The sequence below is a fragment of the Tenrec ecaudatus genome, chromosome 8, assembly GCF_050624435.1.
Source record: "Tenrec ecaudatus isolate mTenEca1 chromosome 8, mTenEca1.hap1, whole genome shotgun sequence".
In the NCBI taxonomy this organism is placed as follows: Eukaryota; Metazoa; Chordata; class Mammalia; order Afrosoricida; family Tenrecidae; genus Tenrec; species Tenrec ecaudatus.
Window position 1 is genome coordinate 159115395 of NC_134537.1, and position 17237 is coordinate 159132631.

General features: G+C 40.1%; 1 long non-coding RNA gene across 1 annotated transcript in view; it reads right to left on the reverse strand.

Moving 5' to 3' along the window:
• Positions 1–17237, reverse strand: part of LOC142455321 (uncharacterized) — a 151512-nt gene that overhangs the window by 21425 nt on the left and 112850 nt on the right. The window lies entirely within an intron of this gene.

Sequence of the window (17237 nt, forward strand, 5' to 3'; positions counted from 1 at the left end):
ATGAGTCCGGGGCTCACTGTGAAGCAGATGAACAACTGCTCAGCTGCAGTTCAAATGGAAGCTGAAGATATTCAAACAAGTCCATGGGAGCCACAATATGACTTTGAGTATATGCCACCTGAAGTTTGAGGACATCTCAAGAACAGAGTTGATGCATTCCACATTAATGACCAACTGGGTGGAAGAGGTCTATATTTGTATCCATTCCAAAGAAATGTGATTCAATAGGATGCTCAAATTATAGAGCAATAGCATTAGTATTACATGCAAGCAAAATCTGGCTGAGGATTATGCAATAATTGTTGCAGCAGTACATTCACAGAGAGATGCCAGAGCTTCAGTACAGATTCAGAAGAGTACATGGAATGTGGCTAGCATGGCTGGTGTCAGACAGATCTTGGCTGACTGCAGAGAATTTTATTGACTGTCACGGTATTCAATCATGTGAATCATAGCAAACTCTGGGTAATCATGGGAAGAATGGGGGTTCTCTAGAAACTTTCCTTGTGCTCCTTTGGAATTGGTATGTGAATCAAGAGTCACTTGTGGGAACAGAACAAGGGAATACTGCATGGTATGCATCAGCGTGGTATCCTCTCACCACATGAATTCCAACTCTATACTGAAAAAAATCATCAGAGAAGCTAGGTTATATAAAGAAGGATGTGGTATCAGGACTGAAAGAAGGCTTATTAACAACCTGCGCTATGCGCATTACACAACCTTGCTCCCTGAAAGTGGGGAGGATTTGAAGCCCTCTTTGATGAAGTTCAAGGATAGTAGTCTTCAGAACAGAGTACAACGATATACCAGAAGCAGCTACAGTGTCTCCACAATGGGTCACTCATAGTAATGATTGTCAAGATAGCTCGGGATCAGGCAGTCTTTCGTCTCATGGGACATAAGGTTGAGACCAATCAGAACCTCGCCACTCAATGACAGCTAACAACACGACCATGAGGGCACATCCTTCGTAAAAGATTTTGAGGATTAAAGGTGGCATATGCTGCCTCTGAATCTCAATGTTCTCATAATTTCAATGGCAGTGATTTCAGTTCTTTCATAGAATTACAGTGAGGATCAAATGAAACAACCAAGGTGCAATCCACCCATAGCTGGCGCTTCGAAATAGGCTTTGCCGTTGTCTTATTTTCTAGTATCCATATCAACTCCTGGGTCCTTTCAGGCTGATTAACACTGAATTATACCTTCCGTTCTTCATTATGTGCATATATCACAGGTATTCCGGTGGCCAGAATAGACATGGGCTATTTGGAAAAGATAGCTGGCCAGAAATATCTAAACTCCCAAACTTAGTTTATTTATTGATTTATTCCTTTATTTCTCCTGTAAAATGGGATTGAGAAATGTTTACATTGGATGGAGAGTAAAAGACGCCCCATATCTCGGCATTAAAGCCATTTAATCCTTGCTCAGTTTTTCATGAGCCTCTTTTTCAAACAGCCATCCTGTAGGGCATCTCATTACTCACTGGGATAATTGTTTCAATATCCAAATCTGCATAATAAAGACATCCTTATATTTAGAATGTTCATTATGACATGACGACTGCAAAGGACAAACTTGAGCAGGAAGAATGTGGAGCCAGAGAGGTTGGCTAGTTGGCTGGTAGAACACTGCACATGAAAATTAATGAGGTCCCGGGCTCAGACAGAGAATTGCAGAGAAATCTGAAGAGAAGATTTTCAAACTTGCTGCCACAGAATCGATTAACGAAGGGTACCTCTCAATAGCAACCCTCGAAATTATGTAAAAATGCATTTCTCTTTTTAGTGGAGAATAGTGAAAGTACAAAAGAATCATTTAATCATAATGTCAACATAGGAATAAATCTCTCCCAACTGTGGTTGGGATTATAACGAGATTTCGGGCTGATTGGTCTTTCAATTTTTAGTAACACCATCATGACCTACAGTTTGTGATGGACAAATACTGGAACTTAGGGAATCACATCTCTTTTCTCATTACAAATACGAAATGGTAGTGGAAGCCCTACATATATCCAAAAAATAGCTGGCCTCTAGCAGTGGTAATTATGAGTTTTTGAGCACTTATATATACCAAATGTTTATACACCCTGATAACAAATGTGCAAGTGTTTATTAGCCCCTAGCTAGAGAAGAGAAGGAGCCCTGGTGGAATGGGAGTGACCAGTTGGGCTGCAAATCCCAAGGTCCACAGTTTGAACCCACCAGCAGACCAAGGGAGGAAGACAGGGCTTTCTACTCTCCTTAACAGTTGTCATCTCAGAAACTCTCAAGGGCAGGTCTGCCCTGTCGTACAGGTCCTGTAAGTTTACCTTGTGCTACAAATCAGCATTGACTCAATGACAGTGAGTGAAAGACAAGAGATTCCTAGTTTGCTGTATAGTAGGATAGCTTTCAGGTTGCTCTGATCCTGGAAATTATACTTCTGATATTTGAAATATCATTATGGTCATCTATGCTGAACTATTTTCATAGGAGCTTCCAGACTAAGACTAGTTAGAAAGGCCTGGTAATGTACTTCCAAGAAGTAGCCAATGAAAATCTTAACTATCCACGACAGAGCATGGCCTTACTCTTTGTAGGTGAGGGGTGTCATCAAGAGGGATATATTACTAGAGGAGAACTTCATGAGAGAGTCAACAAAGATTAGGAACCCCTCAGAGAGACGGACCGGCACACTATCAGCAACAATGGGTTCTAGAATGTGGTGTTTGTGCGGTTGATGTGAGGCCAGGCAACACGGTGGTGTGTCATATATAAGGCGTGAGCCACAGTGGAAATGCCAGCAGCTGAACATAATGGAGATAAGGACACTGAGGTTCCAAAAATAAAGTGACTTTCTCCAGATCACTCCATCAGCATGTGGTTGCCCTGGAACGTGAAACCTGGCCGGCCTGATCGCAAATTTGCATCGATTTCCAGTACATCTGTGTTTAACTTTCCTGTTGTACAGAGTTTGTAAGCTTACATAATACAAACAAATGCTCCTGCAGTCCCTATTAACTAAAAAAAGTTCTTGTCAAAATGAGTGACATATTTTATAATGTTAAAAAAATGTCCAATATGCAGAGATTTTCTGACAAGGATGTACACCAAAATGCTAAAAGTGAGCAATTAGATGGTAGAGAACTTCTGCTATTCTGAAATTTCTAATGGTTCAGAATGACCCTACATTACATACAATATAAAAAGTAATTTGTATATACTTCAGACTTGGAAAGAGTGCCTTGATGATGTGGTGGGTGACATGTTGGGCTGCTAACCATAAGGTCAGCTCTTTGAAACCACCAGCCACCCCCACCCCCCAGGGGAAAGATGAGGCTTTCTAATCCTAGAAAGATTTACTGTCTTAGAAACCTGAAGAGGCTGTTCTACTCTATCCTATAGAGGCAGAATTAACTCAGCGACAGTGAGTCAAATTGAGTTCCAAATATCGTCTGTTGTATGTCTATTTTAATATCTTTAGTGTCATGAATATAATTGTATTAGTATTGCATAATAAATTCCATTGGCTTTTGTAAATGAGACTTTTTAATATTAAGACAATTGTAGGTTCACATGTGATTTAAAAATACACCAAAAGATTTTGTGTACTCTTTACCCAGTATTTCCTAGTAATAACCTTTTTAAAGTGTAATATATAACCAAAAACACGGCATTGCCATAATGTGATGATTTTACTCAGGTGGTTTCAGGTTTACTTGTAGCTGCATACAGGTGTGTTAGTTGTAGGCAATTTTATTTTATATATTTTTCAGGATAACTGTAATTTTTAATGTTTTAAACATATATGACTTTAACAATATTTTCAACTTAAACACTAGTCATGCTGAACACTGATGGCAGCTTACCCCACCCAAATATGAAGTTCAAGGTGCCAAAGCCTATTCTAGCTTTGTTAAAAGAAAAGTCATGCTGTAGACTGCTGTGACAGTAACAAAGCACGGAAGAGCACCCCTCAGGTCATCATGCTACAGTTTCTTTGTTCAATTGGCTTGTGGTTTGGGGAAATGTTCTATTTCACACAGGCATTGCTATGATTCCGTACACTCCTTAGAATATACAAGTCTAAGTCACATATCTCCACAGGAGGATGAGCAGAATTTGAAATGTCTGACACAATAACATTCCACAGAAGTCAGCGATAATTTTCTGTTCATTACCTCTCAACTCAATAACCAAAAACATGTCTTTACTAAATTATTTCAAGTTAATTAGCTGGTCTTCTTAGATAAAGGAGACTTTGTTTTCTGTTTTGATGGGGGAAAATGCAATTGAATTGAAAACCAGGAAATATCCTTAGCATTTAGAATTAATTTAGATTTTTTTTAATTAAAAAAATGTCGACATTAACAAGTTGCTAGTTCACCCTACGGAACAAGTTCCTCATCGAAACTGACAAAAAGATAAGATTTAGGGATCATTTAATTTGGTCCTTTGTCACCACAACTTGACTGATGCTCCTTCCCTTGCTGTCTTCACATCAAGCCATGGGAACAATTCTATTATCAGTAAATGTTTGACAGATTTTCACTTAATACCAGTCTCAGCACTTTTGTTAAGTATACAAGAATAACAAAACGTTGGCAATGCCTAAGTGTAGCACAGTGATGAGAGAGCTTTTACAATGTCGTCTTCTAATACTGCCTGCACAATGTACAAATTGTGCTGCATCGACCAAAAGAGGGCCCCATCGACTCAACCATTTTACTACCTCACCCCAGGAAGGAACTCCTTTGCATTTCAATTCAGATTACTCTTGACCACAAGTTCTTCCAGAGAAGAGCCTGCACTGATAACAAGATTATTACATAATTGGTCCTGGATTTGGTCCATAGTTTGTAGTAGATCACGAACTGGAATAAACCACCCTTGTTCTTTCTCCTCTTCCAGCATTTCTTAGAAACAGCACTGAATAAAATTCCTCTTTCCATAACTCCTCTTCTATTTGTCTGTTGACATCAATTTTAGGATGAATGACAGTGCTCAATGCTACCAAGAGCCAGGTTCGCTGAGTCCTTCTTGTTCTTGGTACTCCGTTTTCTGCATGTACAGCAGAGACCAGATTTAGTGCCCCTGAGACTGCGGAGCTTAGACATCTTTCAGGCCAGGAATTGAACTGAGGCCCCAGGATCAATTTTCAGCCCAGCAATAGACAGACCTACAATGTGAATAGTAACATGAGGGAGGGAGAGTGTACAATCCAGCATGCGAGACCAAATAGGCAGGGCAGGCTTTGCACAAAAACAAAACTCAGAAGGTCAGAATTTACAGGAAAGAAGAAAAAATAAAATGAATATCTCAAGAAGGAAGTGGGGCAAGTGCTGTTCTATTGAGTGAATTACAACTGTGGTAGTTACATAACCTAGTGTCAGTTTGGGACTTGAGAGGATTAAGAGTGAAGGGGTGGAGCTGAGTCTGCCAATCAGGTCATAGCCAATGAGACCTCGGTGTGGGCATGGTCTTCCCCTGAGGATTCTGGGAAGTCCTGGATTTCCTCCTTGGAGGTGGGAGATTTTCTCTCTTGGCTCACTCCCTGAGAGATGCTCAACTAACAAGACACTTGGCACTATGCGGATAGAACCTGTACCCTTGCCCTGGGAACTGGAGAAGCCACATGGAGACCCCTGCCAGTGCTGAAATGCTTACACTGCCACTGAATTCAGATGATTTCCCACCCACTGGCCTGTGAATTTCCTGCATTCGACGTCATTGCATGTGTTACATGAGTCTGAAGAGGACTTTATAGATTGGTACTGGACATATGGGCTACTATCAGACTTATGGGCTTGATCTAGACTGGGCTGGGATGTTTTCTTAATGTACAGTTGCTCTTTGACATAAAGCTCTCTCTTATATACATATGAGTCTCCCTTGATTTATTTCTCTAGTCAACCTGGACAAACATAATAACCAATGTCACAAATTAAAATGTGGCTACATTGTTGAATGAAAAACTGATTTGCTTTGGAAATGTCACCCAAACAACATTCCTAAGAAAGGAGTGTTGGTCTTTTCACACAGTTCTTTGAGGCAAGTTAATTCCATTTGATAGAGTAAACGCACTTATTAGAAACTGCTGTGCAATCCAGAAGACGGGAGATTTCCCTCATTCGCATTCTGAGCTCACCAAGTTGCTGTCTTATTATTTACTTTCCAGGACAACTTTCCAATAGTTAAAGACAGGTCAGGTCATGTATATGCCAGCCTCCCAATGTCCTGGGCAGTCGTTCTCTTTTTCATAGCCAATGAAGAATTTGGCATTCTAATCCAAAGGTCATCTTCCTCAGGCCAGTCTACAAGTATGTTAAAGCTGTCCTAGAGCTGGTTTAGAGTACCATGTAGTGGCAAGCAAGCTTCTAATCCCACAAGGATATATGATAGAACCAGGGCCTTGGAAATGTCTCTAAGCTTACAGTACTCAGTGAGAAAACTTGGTAACCAGTCTCTCTCCTAGAGAATGCTCAGAAGCCAGACAGGCATTGAATGGCCAGCTTCTTCAAGAAGTTTCTAAGTTTCCATGTGAATCTTTCATGTAGGCAGCACATAATATTTACTTCAAAAAATATTTCAAGGGGATAGGACACAATCTGGGTTTTTTCATTGTTTATTTGCTTCATTTCCTTTTTTTCTTAATGGAAACTTTTCTTCTTGAGATTTTATAGTATTTTAATTTGTTTTTTGAAAATGTTAATCTTCCGGTAATATATATATAATTAATGAGTTGAGTGTAGCAATTATCAGCACATCAAAGATTGTTTTGTAGAAGACAAGTCCTTCATTAACTATGAGAATGACCAAGACAATAATTAAAATGAGACCTTCAAAATAATTTGTCTTTCACACATTCACAGACAAGAAATATTAGATTTTTCCTATTAGAATCAAATTACAAATCCATGGAAAGCTCCCTATCTTGGACATAAAATATATACACTCAATTTATCAAAATCAATTTTAAGAAATATACCTGTGTGTCTACAAATAAAGACTCATTGGTAGGGACAAACGTTTGTATGTCATTAATAAAATCTGATCATAATCCTGAGAGGTTTCATAATACTTTATAACAAAACAATCTAAAGCAGGTTGCATGAAATGATATGTTCCTGGTGATCACTCAAGTCTCCTGTTACTCTTATACTTCATTGCTTAAAGGCATAATAGTTAACTCTAGCATCATTTGTGTGTCAAACTAAATTTCTTTTTTTAAAAAATATACGTCGCATGTGCTCATCCTTTAGTTTATGTAATTTGAAGTCTTAATTGCTAAAACCATCCTTTCTGGTGAGGAAACGATAACTTGTCATGTAACGTGCCAACAGGTAGAAGAGGAATCAGCATCCACACCCTGTTAGGCTGGGTGATATCCTCTCCTAACGACCGGCTTTCAACTGCCTCAATGTGTCCAGCCCCTTCCTCCAGACGCAGCATGTGTCCCATCATCATTAATAAATATACAACAAAGGAAACAGAAAATAGTGGTTGCCCAGGTGATTCTGACTCATAGAGACCTCATGTGTATCACAGTAGACTATACCCAAACACAGAATTTTCACTGGCTGAATTTTTGAAAATCAATGGCATGGCCTTTCTTCTCAGGTGTCTCTGAGTGGATTCAAACCAACAATCGTCCAGCGAGCAGCTGAGAAGTTAACCATTTGCATCGCCTGAGACTCCTTGCTAAATAGAATTGAATGCAGTTCTCTAAATTCTAAAATATATTTCCCCTTTATCTGGGGAACTAGGCATCTCAGCAAATGAAATGCAGTTGCTAAAGGGAAAGAAAACAGCATGTGAAAGGAGGACCATGTCTTACAAGTCAGACCCAGTGCTGTCCCTTGAGTCTGTGAGTGACACAAGATGAAGGGTGTCCTGCTCACTTAGCAAGTCCTTCCTCACACTGTGTCCGCAAGAAGAGAGTGTACCTTCTCTGATGCATTGGGTGCAGAAGGGCCTTGCAAATGGACAAATGGAGAGTCTTAAAAATTCACTGAACATCCTGTTGCACGTGTCCGAGTAGAGATCTCCATTCTACCTGCAGATATGCCAAAAACATGCGAGGCAATCACAGGTCAAATGTCCCAGTTTGTTTCTTTGTTCGTTTAACTGTCTTCTGCCCAATTTGGGGTCCAAGGGTTTGATTCTAGATGCTATATTTAGCATGTAGGAATGGACTATATTTTTTCATGCAAAAATTGCATTGAGATTTGAAAGCAGGTCATTAACCGACATAAGCCCTGGAGTGGAGACCGTACTCACTGACCATGGCCCCTGCACTGCAGTCTTACGCAGGCTGGAAAAATATCGACCCTTTCATGGCTCCTTTCCATTTTCTTTGGCAGAATGAAGGACTGAAAACAGGAAAGGAATTATGAAGCTTGTCTTAAGAAGTTTGATTTGTGACTGGAGAGCTCGGCAACAAATCTATCAGAAAAGGATTTTCCGTCGTCATTGTTTAAAGCTCTTCCAATTAAACATGTCATCCCTGATGGTAAGACAAGTAAATGGCCAGTTGATTTTGAATTGAAAATTGGAAGAAAAATTAGAAGAATCATTATGTTGTCAAAAATTCTTTGCATCCTCAACAATTCAGAAGCTTATTATTCTGTTACAAGAGTTTTCAGATCCTCAGTGAGATGGATTGACACAGGCTACGATACTGGATGAGACACAGGAAGCGTTTTAAGGCTGGCATAGGACTGGTAATATTTTGTCCTATTTCACACATTGTCTCCAGGAATAGGTTCCCACTCACTGCCACCAAAAACAACTCATATTTTCCCATCTCAGTATTTCAAAATTCCTGTGGCCTTGCACTTTTTAGTACCCAGTTGGTGTGTTCTCAGAAAGATGGGCTGGGGAGTGGAAAGGACAGTGTCTGACTTGGAGTCGCCTTGACTTGATGGCAGTGCAGCTGCAACAATAGGCTCAAAGATCAGGGAAAAAAATAGAGAATGGTGCAGGACCAGTGTTATGTTCTCTTGTACATGGGATCACTATGAGTCTGGTCGACTTGATGGCTTCTAATAACAACACAATTATTGCATTGTATATGATAGATGTGTATGTATGTATCCATAGATGAACATTGTTAGGAAACCATGTTTCACTTTTCTCTTAATAAGCACATACAATGCCCTCATTCATCTATAAAAGTAAGTAGAAAAGTATTGCTACTAGTATACCAGCTCTTCCATACCCCAGTTATTATTTGAAACAAAACATACTCAAATATGTCTCTATGGTGGCTGGATAGATTCAGATAAGCTCTCTCAGGAATAGATTTGTCTTAGTCTTGTTAGGCAGCCTTTAAAAAAAAAGGTACTTTGTGTCTGCACAGGAGAAGGAGAATCCACCACCATATCTCCCCAAGGATGATTCCTGTGAGACAGGATGCAGGCATCTCCTTATACACTATTCTTCATTGTTCTTTTCCAACACCATCCGATGCCGTGAACTGGCCACAAATAACTCACAGATAATATTGGTGGTGGCTTATTAGGGATTGTGTTAGTCTGGATAAACTAGGGAAACAAATCCACAGAAACTCATATGTAGAGAGTTTTATAAAAAAGGGAAAGGTTGGCACAATAATCTTTAACTCTCTCCCAGTCTTCCCTCCCTTGGCTCAAAGTTGAAGTTTTTCCAGCCTCCATCTTAAATGCACATCCCACCAAAAGCTGTAGTCTTAAGTGAAGCAAAATTCTCATAAATGTGTTATGAAGTTTCAATTATTTGTGACTATGTCCATTTTCATTTTGACAACATTTTTAGAAAAGCCCTGACCTCAAAATTGTTGCTGTTCTGCGGCATGTTGTCTTAAGTGACTCTGCTAGGTATGGCTCTTCTCCTCACTGCCTTTGTCGTCTCCCACAAAGACTGATAAGATCCTAAAAATAATGGGAATGGGACTGTAAGGTGTGGATTGGCCAGGGTGTCATTGCACCGCATGTAAGTGAGCCTGCCCAGAAGCTGGAACAGAAGAATCCTAGGACCACCATGAAATAAGTGCACTCAGGGCAGCGGCCTGGGGATCTCGGCATGAAGTGGCAGTGGCAGCACCAGCACCGGCACCGGAGGTCTGAACCAGGAGTTAAGGCAGAGTGTGTTCACACAGGAAGCTGGTTTGCACAATGGTTTGCTCGTTCCACGGGAGCATTGCAGCACCTGCCTGAGTTGAGCAGAGGCCAAGGGTCTGTCTGTCTGAGCCAAGGAGGACCACAGGGAGCAGTAGCTACTGACACTGCTGAGAAGAAGAGTACCTGTGGACAAAGGACTGCTTTCTGATATGGACTGTGGCCACCTGTTAACATCCCTGAGATAGTTAAGGTTTACTGTGCCAACCTGGCTGATAAACACATGTGGGAGTAATTGAAGGGTAAAGAGATATATGACTCAGTGAGCCTCGCCTTTCTAGTTCTCGAGTCTCTTGCTTTCTGATGGTTGAACCAGGGTGCAGCTGCCTTAGCCAGTTCCCTGTTTCAGCTGGCAAGGCTCACTTCCTGCAAGACATCACCAAAGAGAAGCCACATGGACCTACCCTGATGTAGCCCTGGGTGCTGGAGTAGCCATGTGGAGACCCCTGCCAGCTCTGAGATGCTGACAGGCTCACTTATTCAGCTTTCCTCTTGCTGTCAGCATCATTGCATGTGTTTGTAAGATGGAGGAGGACTGATTGGTGTCAGACATATGGGCTAATGCTGGACTTGTAGGCTGGGGCAGCACTGGGTTGGGATGTTTTCTTGATGTGCACTTAACCTTTATATAAAACACTCTCTTATACATATGGGTTTCTGTGGATTTGTTTCTCTAATGTACCCAGACTAACACAGACTGCTAACCTCAAAGAGTGATGAAACTGACTGAAGTTCAGAAATTAATGGAGGAATATCAGAATTACCATCTGTGAGATATCCACAGTAGCTGAGAGCTTACATGTATAGGCATTGTCCATCTTAAGTGCATATCTTGGCTTCACCAAGAGAGTACTTTCAATAGGTGACAACGTGTTGAGCAAAGGTCCGCTCATTTAAAAAGCGGATGCTTCCATATGCCTTCTGTAGCAAGATTAAAGCTACTGATGATGATTTTATGAAATGAATTGTAACTGGAGACAAGTCTTGGATTTACCAAGAGAAAAGGGTACAATCAAAATGGTGGCATCTGAGGGTATCTACCGAGCTAGTTAAATTCAAGGCAGAGAGCTCAGTCAGTGATTTGTGGTCAGTTTGTAATTTTTATTGCAAAAGGGTATTCATTATAGACTTTCTGGAAGAACACAGGATGGTCACAGAGGATTACTAGAATTTTTGTTTTCACATCACAACAATGCGCATATTCATTCTTTGGCAGAATGAACAGCTGTCCTCTGAGAACTCCATTGGAAAACCTTACCTCTTCCACCCTTGGCCTTGTTCTTGCCTCTTTAGTCTTCTCCTTGTCTGACAACTCAAGGAGCGTTCAAATGGAATATGTTTGAGACCCAAACTACCAGAACTACTGTTTTGATGGGATGCAAATCAAGGACTATAGATTCTTTCAGAGAAGAGTTACAGAGATAGAACCAATGTGTGGTGTCTAGACCTAGGTTTAGCTTATGTGCACATTGAGATGTTTGTTTAATAATGATTTCTAAATATTTGTAGCCATACTTTTGACCTTAGACACATATGTAAATGTGTTAGCAAAAATTGTTTCTACTTATGATTTCTTCTGTATTTCCTTTTCCCTTAGGCTGCTCACCCTCCAAAATAGGTAGTGTCCTGAGTTAAATAATACCCCACAAAAATGTATGTCCACTCAGAGCCTTCGTTAGTAACCTGGTTTCAGACGCGTGCATGTCTTTGTTCGGTGCCATTGAGCCGGTTCTGAGTCACAATGACTCTGTGGACAACAGAATGAAACACCACGTGGTTCTGTGCTGGCCTCATGATTTTCCTTTTTAAAAAATTACTTATTTATTTCCTCATAATTGCTCTTATGTTGTTGCAGGTCATGTGTCAGTCCATCATCGTGTTGAGGGTCTTCTTTTACATCGGCCTCCACTTTACCAAGCATCATGTTTTATTCCAGAGCCTGTTCTTTCCTGTAAACATATGAGACAAAGTCTAGCCATCTTGACCTCTCAGAACTATTTTGAATATACCATATGTACTCGAATATAAATCGACCCAAGTATAAGCCGAGGTGCCTAATTATCACCTGGGAAACCAGAAAAACTTATTGACTCGAGTATAAGCCTAGGGTGGAAAATGCAGAACCTATTGGTGAGTTTCAATAATAAAAACAAATGAAAATAAAATTACTAAAAATTGAGACATCAGTGGGGTAATGCATTTAAATATTTATTTTAAATAAAAAACATAAATAAAAGGACAAAAAGTCATTTAATATTAGTAAACCAGCATGGTAAATGGAAAATAGGTCCAACAAAAATAATAAGGTATCAACAATGATACCTTAAGAGTACTATTCCCTGAGCTCAATCAGCAACCAAGCTAAAATGTAGAGTTAAAATCCTTCAAAACTGGATTCATCATCATCATCCATATCCCAATGCAGAGCTTCAGCTGGTGTGAGGTCATCACAGACGCTGTCCTTACTGAGATCGCCATCATCACCATCACTGCTGTCATTTTCATACAGAGCGCAGTCTTCACTGCCATCCATAGCATTACTAATACTACATTTCTGGAAGACACGTCACACTGTGTATTCTGGAATGTCTTCCCATGCATCTCAAACCCACTTTACTATTAACTCTATGTCAGGCTTCATGAGATTTCCTCCTTTTGTTAGTTGGGCTTGACCAGATGACATCCATTCATGCCACATCCTTTGCACACAGTCTTTAAAAGGCTTATTCAAAGATACATCCAGAGGTTGCAGTACAGATATAAGTCCACCTAGAATTATGGCTAAAGTAACTTTACTAGATTTTGCCAATTTTTTTTCATGTCATCTGATAGTTGGACTCTGAACATATCCCAAACAAGTAACAATGGCTTTTGCTTTAAGGCTGCTACTGGTCGTCCATTCCAAATTTCTTCCAGCCATTTTTTTTTTGTTCCGTCTTCATCCATCTAGCCTTTAACATGTGCATGCACAGTAATTCTTGGTGAGAAATTGATCTTTTTAGGAAAGGCCTTTCTTTTAAAAATAATGACAGGACGCAGCTTAGTTCCATTAGTCAAACATGATAGAATAACTGTAAAGTGTTTGTTTTTTTTCCATTTCCTGTGGTTTTGAGAAAAATGATTTTTTTTCTCCTAAACTTGCCACAGTTCTGTTGCTTAGAAGATCAAAAGCCATGGTAGTTTCATCCATATTCCCAATATCTGCCAGGTCATAATTATAAATCCTTCTTTGTTTTATAATAAATGCTGGAATGACATAATTTTTTCTTCAAGGTCTTGTGGCAATTTCTGAGACATCTTTGTTCTTTGTCTCAAACATAGTAGGCCAAACCTATTCATGAAGCAGGTACATGATTCTGCTGACACAGCAAATTTTTCAATGCCTGGTGGTGCTTTATATTTGTCATCCTTAGCCATTTGTAGAGTACATATGCAGATTCCCATGCGTGTTGCACAGTAACCATTTTGACGACACTCCATAACTCATTTATGCAATTCACTCTCTAGAACCCCATAGAAAGATGTTAAACCACTATGAGCTTTTTTTAGCTTTTGGAATCTGTTCCAACTCAGCCTTTATTTTCCACCACTCCCTCACTTGCGTTTCGTCAACACACAATTCCCTACTTGCAATACTGTTATTGCTCTCTTCTGGTCTTGACACAACCTTCATTTTGAAACCAGCCTCATATGATCAGTGTTTTTGTTTTGGTTCTAGAGTATCAATTTCTAATAGAATGAAAAAACAAGACTTTGAAAAAGAACTTTCATGGTAATGCTCCCTCCCCCCATCCACCTCCCGATGTGTTAGCCAGGAGGAGGTGGGGGGAGTCCATGAGGGCGGAGGATGCAGGATGTGAATTGACACAAAGACCAGAGGGGAGAGACAGAGTGCAGCCACAGACACATCCTTAACAGTTCAGCTGCCGGTGTAAGTGAATCACTATGGGTGCTTCTGTGAATTGGAACTGTCCAAGTCACAGGATGGCTCTGATTGGTTAGATGAGAGTAAACAAACATTCAAAGCCCTGCAGTGTCAGGGGGCTTTGAATGAACAGCGAGGAGAAATGGCAACGGCAACAACCCGCGAGATGACGGGCGCTCATTACCTGGAGCGAAACGGGCAGCGAGATATTACACCTCACTGGGGTACCACTGACCCATATATAAGCCGTACGCCATTTTTTAGCACATTTTTGTGCTGAAACACTCGGCTTATACATGAGAATATACAGTACTTCTCTCCAGAATGACGTGTTTGTTATTTTGGCAGTCCATGGTAATTTCAAAGTCCTAGTCAACACCTTAATTCAAATGCATCAATTCTTCTTCAAACTTCTTATTCAATATTCTACTTGTAATACATATGAAACAATTTGAAACAGAGTTGCCAAAGCAAGATCATGTTCAGTGTTTTAAAAGGGTCTTTTCCAGATTTACCCCATGCAATGCACCCTTTGATCACTTGACTGCTATAACCATAAGTATTGATTGGAGATCCAACCAAGACAAATTCCTTGACAACTTCAATTTTTCTCCATTTATCATGATGTTACCAATGCATCTAGTGGTGAGGATTTTGGTTTTCTTTACATTGAGTCATATCCATAGTGAAGACTATTATCCTTGATATTTAGCAGTAAATGTTTCAAGTCTTCCTCATTTTCAACAATCAAGATTATGCATCTGCAAATCATAGGTTGTTAATAAGCCTTCCCCCAACTTTGATGTCCATTCTTCATATACTCAAGATATTCTGATGATTTTTCTCAGCATATAGATTGAGTGAGGATGGTGAGCAGATCCAAACCTGATGCACACCTTTCTGGAAAAGATTTTAAACAGCATTGTGGTCCCTTTTGTGCATGATTTAAACCATTCCTGGGTTTAAATCATCCAGTAAAGAGACCCATCCCTGGAGAAGGACATCATGCTTGGTAAAGTGGAGGGGCAGTGAGAAAGGCCATCAGGGAGATGGATTGACGCAGTGACAGCAACAATGAGCTCAGACCCAGAAACAGCTGTGAGGATGGAGCAGAACTGGGCAGCATTTCCTTCTGTTGCACAGAGGTTCGCTGTGAACCGGAACCAACTGGATTTCAACTAACAACAGCAACAACCATAGCGCCCCTTAATCCCATTGATGCAACTGCCTCGTGTTCCATGTAAAAGTTTTCCAGTATCACCATTAAGGGTAAAGGAATTCTCCTTTTCCCCAGGCCTCCATAGTTTGCAGTGATCCACATCATCAAATGCCTTGGCACAGTCAATAAGACAAGGAAACATCTTTCTGGTGTTCTCTGCTTTCAGCTAAGATCCACCTGACATCAGCACTGACATCCTTCATGCCAAGTCCTTTTCTGACTCTTGCTGGAACCATTGGCAGCCCCTTTTCACTGTACTGTTTTGCTGTGCTTGGATGAGCTTCATCAAAAATTTACCTGCATGTGATATTAATGATATACTCTATATCTTGTGCATTCTGCTGGGCCACTTGTCTTTGGAATGGGTACACATATGTATGTGCTCTAGTCATGTGGCTAAATAGCTCTCATCCAAATTGTCTGGCATAGATGACTGGGTGCTTCCAGTGCTTCACCAGTGTGTTGAAATATTTCAGTTGATATTCCACCAATTCTAGGAAACTTCTTTTTCATCAGTAACCTCAGTGAAGCTTGTACTTCTTCCTTCAGGATAATTGGTTCTTTATCATACGCTGCCTTTTAAAATGAATGTTGAATAGGTTTTTTGGTACAGTGATGCTGCGTATTCTCTATATTTTCTTCTGATGCTTCCCTGCATTGTTCAATATGTTTCCTGTAGAATCTTTCATTATTGAAAATCGGTTACAAATTTGTCTTTCGTTCTCTCAGTTTCAGATATGAAGAGCATGTTTTTCATTTTTGATTTTCTAACTTTAGGTCTTTGTACATTTCATTTCAATATTTTAGGTTGTCTTCCCAAACTAACTTTCAAAATTTCCTGTTCAGCTCTTCGACTTCCTATCCCTTCCAGTTGTTTAGCTACTCTCTGATTAAGAGCAACATTCAGAAACGCCTCTGACATCGCACTGATGTTTTACTCATTCCCTGTCTTAATGACATTTGACATGCTTTCTCCTTGTGTGATGGTCCTGATGTCATCCCATAGCTCATAGGGTCTTCTGTCATTAGTGATGGATGCATTAAACGCATTATTGAGATGTCCTGGAAATTAAGTTGGGATATGTTCAAGTCTTCGACTCTTGTGGATTTGTTTAAATTTTCTTCAACTTCAACAGAGCTTACTTATGAGAAATTAATGATGTGCCCACAATGGCCCCTTCCCTGGTTTAGCAGCTGACATTGAGCTTTTCCATTGTCTTTCCTCACAGATGTAGTCAGTTTGATTTCTGAGTGTTTCATTTGGAGAAGTCCCCATCTGTAGTTACGTGTTGTGTTCTTCCGAAAAGAGAACATGACCATGGTGAAGAAGTCACTGGTCTTGCAAAATTCTACTATGGGACCTCCAGCTGCATTTCTAACACCAAAAGCATATTTTCTAATGCCTATTACTTTTTGTTGTTTCCAACTTTTGCATACCAATTGCCAATAATTGTCCATGTAACTTAATGGCATTTTAAAAATCAATTTCTCACTGAAGAGCTTGGGAGAATACTTCAATTTCTGCATCACCAACTTTAGTGATTGGTGCACAAATTAGAATAATAGTTGCATTGACTGGATTTCCTTGCATTTCGGTAGATATTATACTAGCACAGTTAGCACCATACTTAATGGCAGATCTTTAAATGTTCTTTGAACAAGGAATGTAACACCATTGCTCTTGATCCTGTCATTCATGGCATAGTAGACCATATGCCTTTCTGGTTAAAATAGCCCATATCAGTCCATTTCTGCTCACTGACAATTAGAATACTGATCTTTATGCACTCTGTTGCATTTATTGTGCCAGCCTGGCCAATAAAAACAAATGGGATTAATTGAAGGGTGGAGATATAAATGGATCGGTGAGTCTCGCCTTTCTTGTCTCTCACTCGTTAATCATCAGACCAGCGTGCCGCTGCCTTGCTTGTTCTGAGCCTCAATTT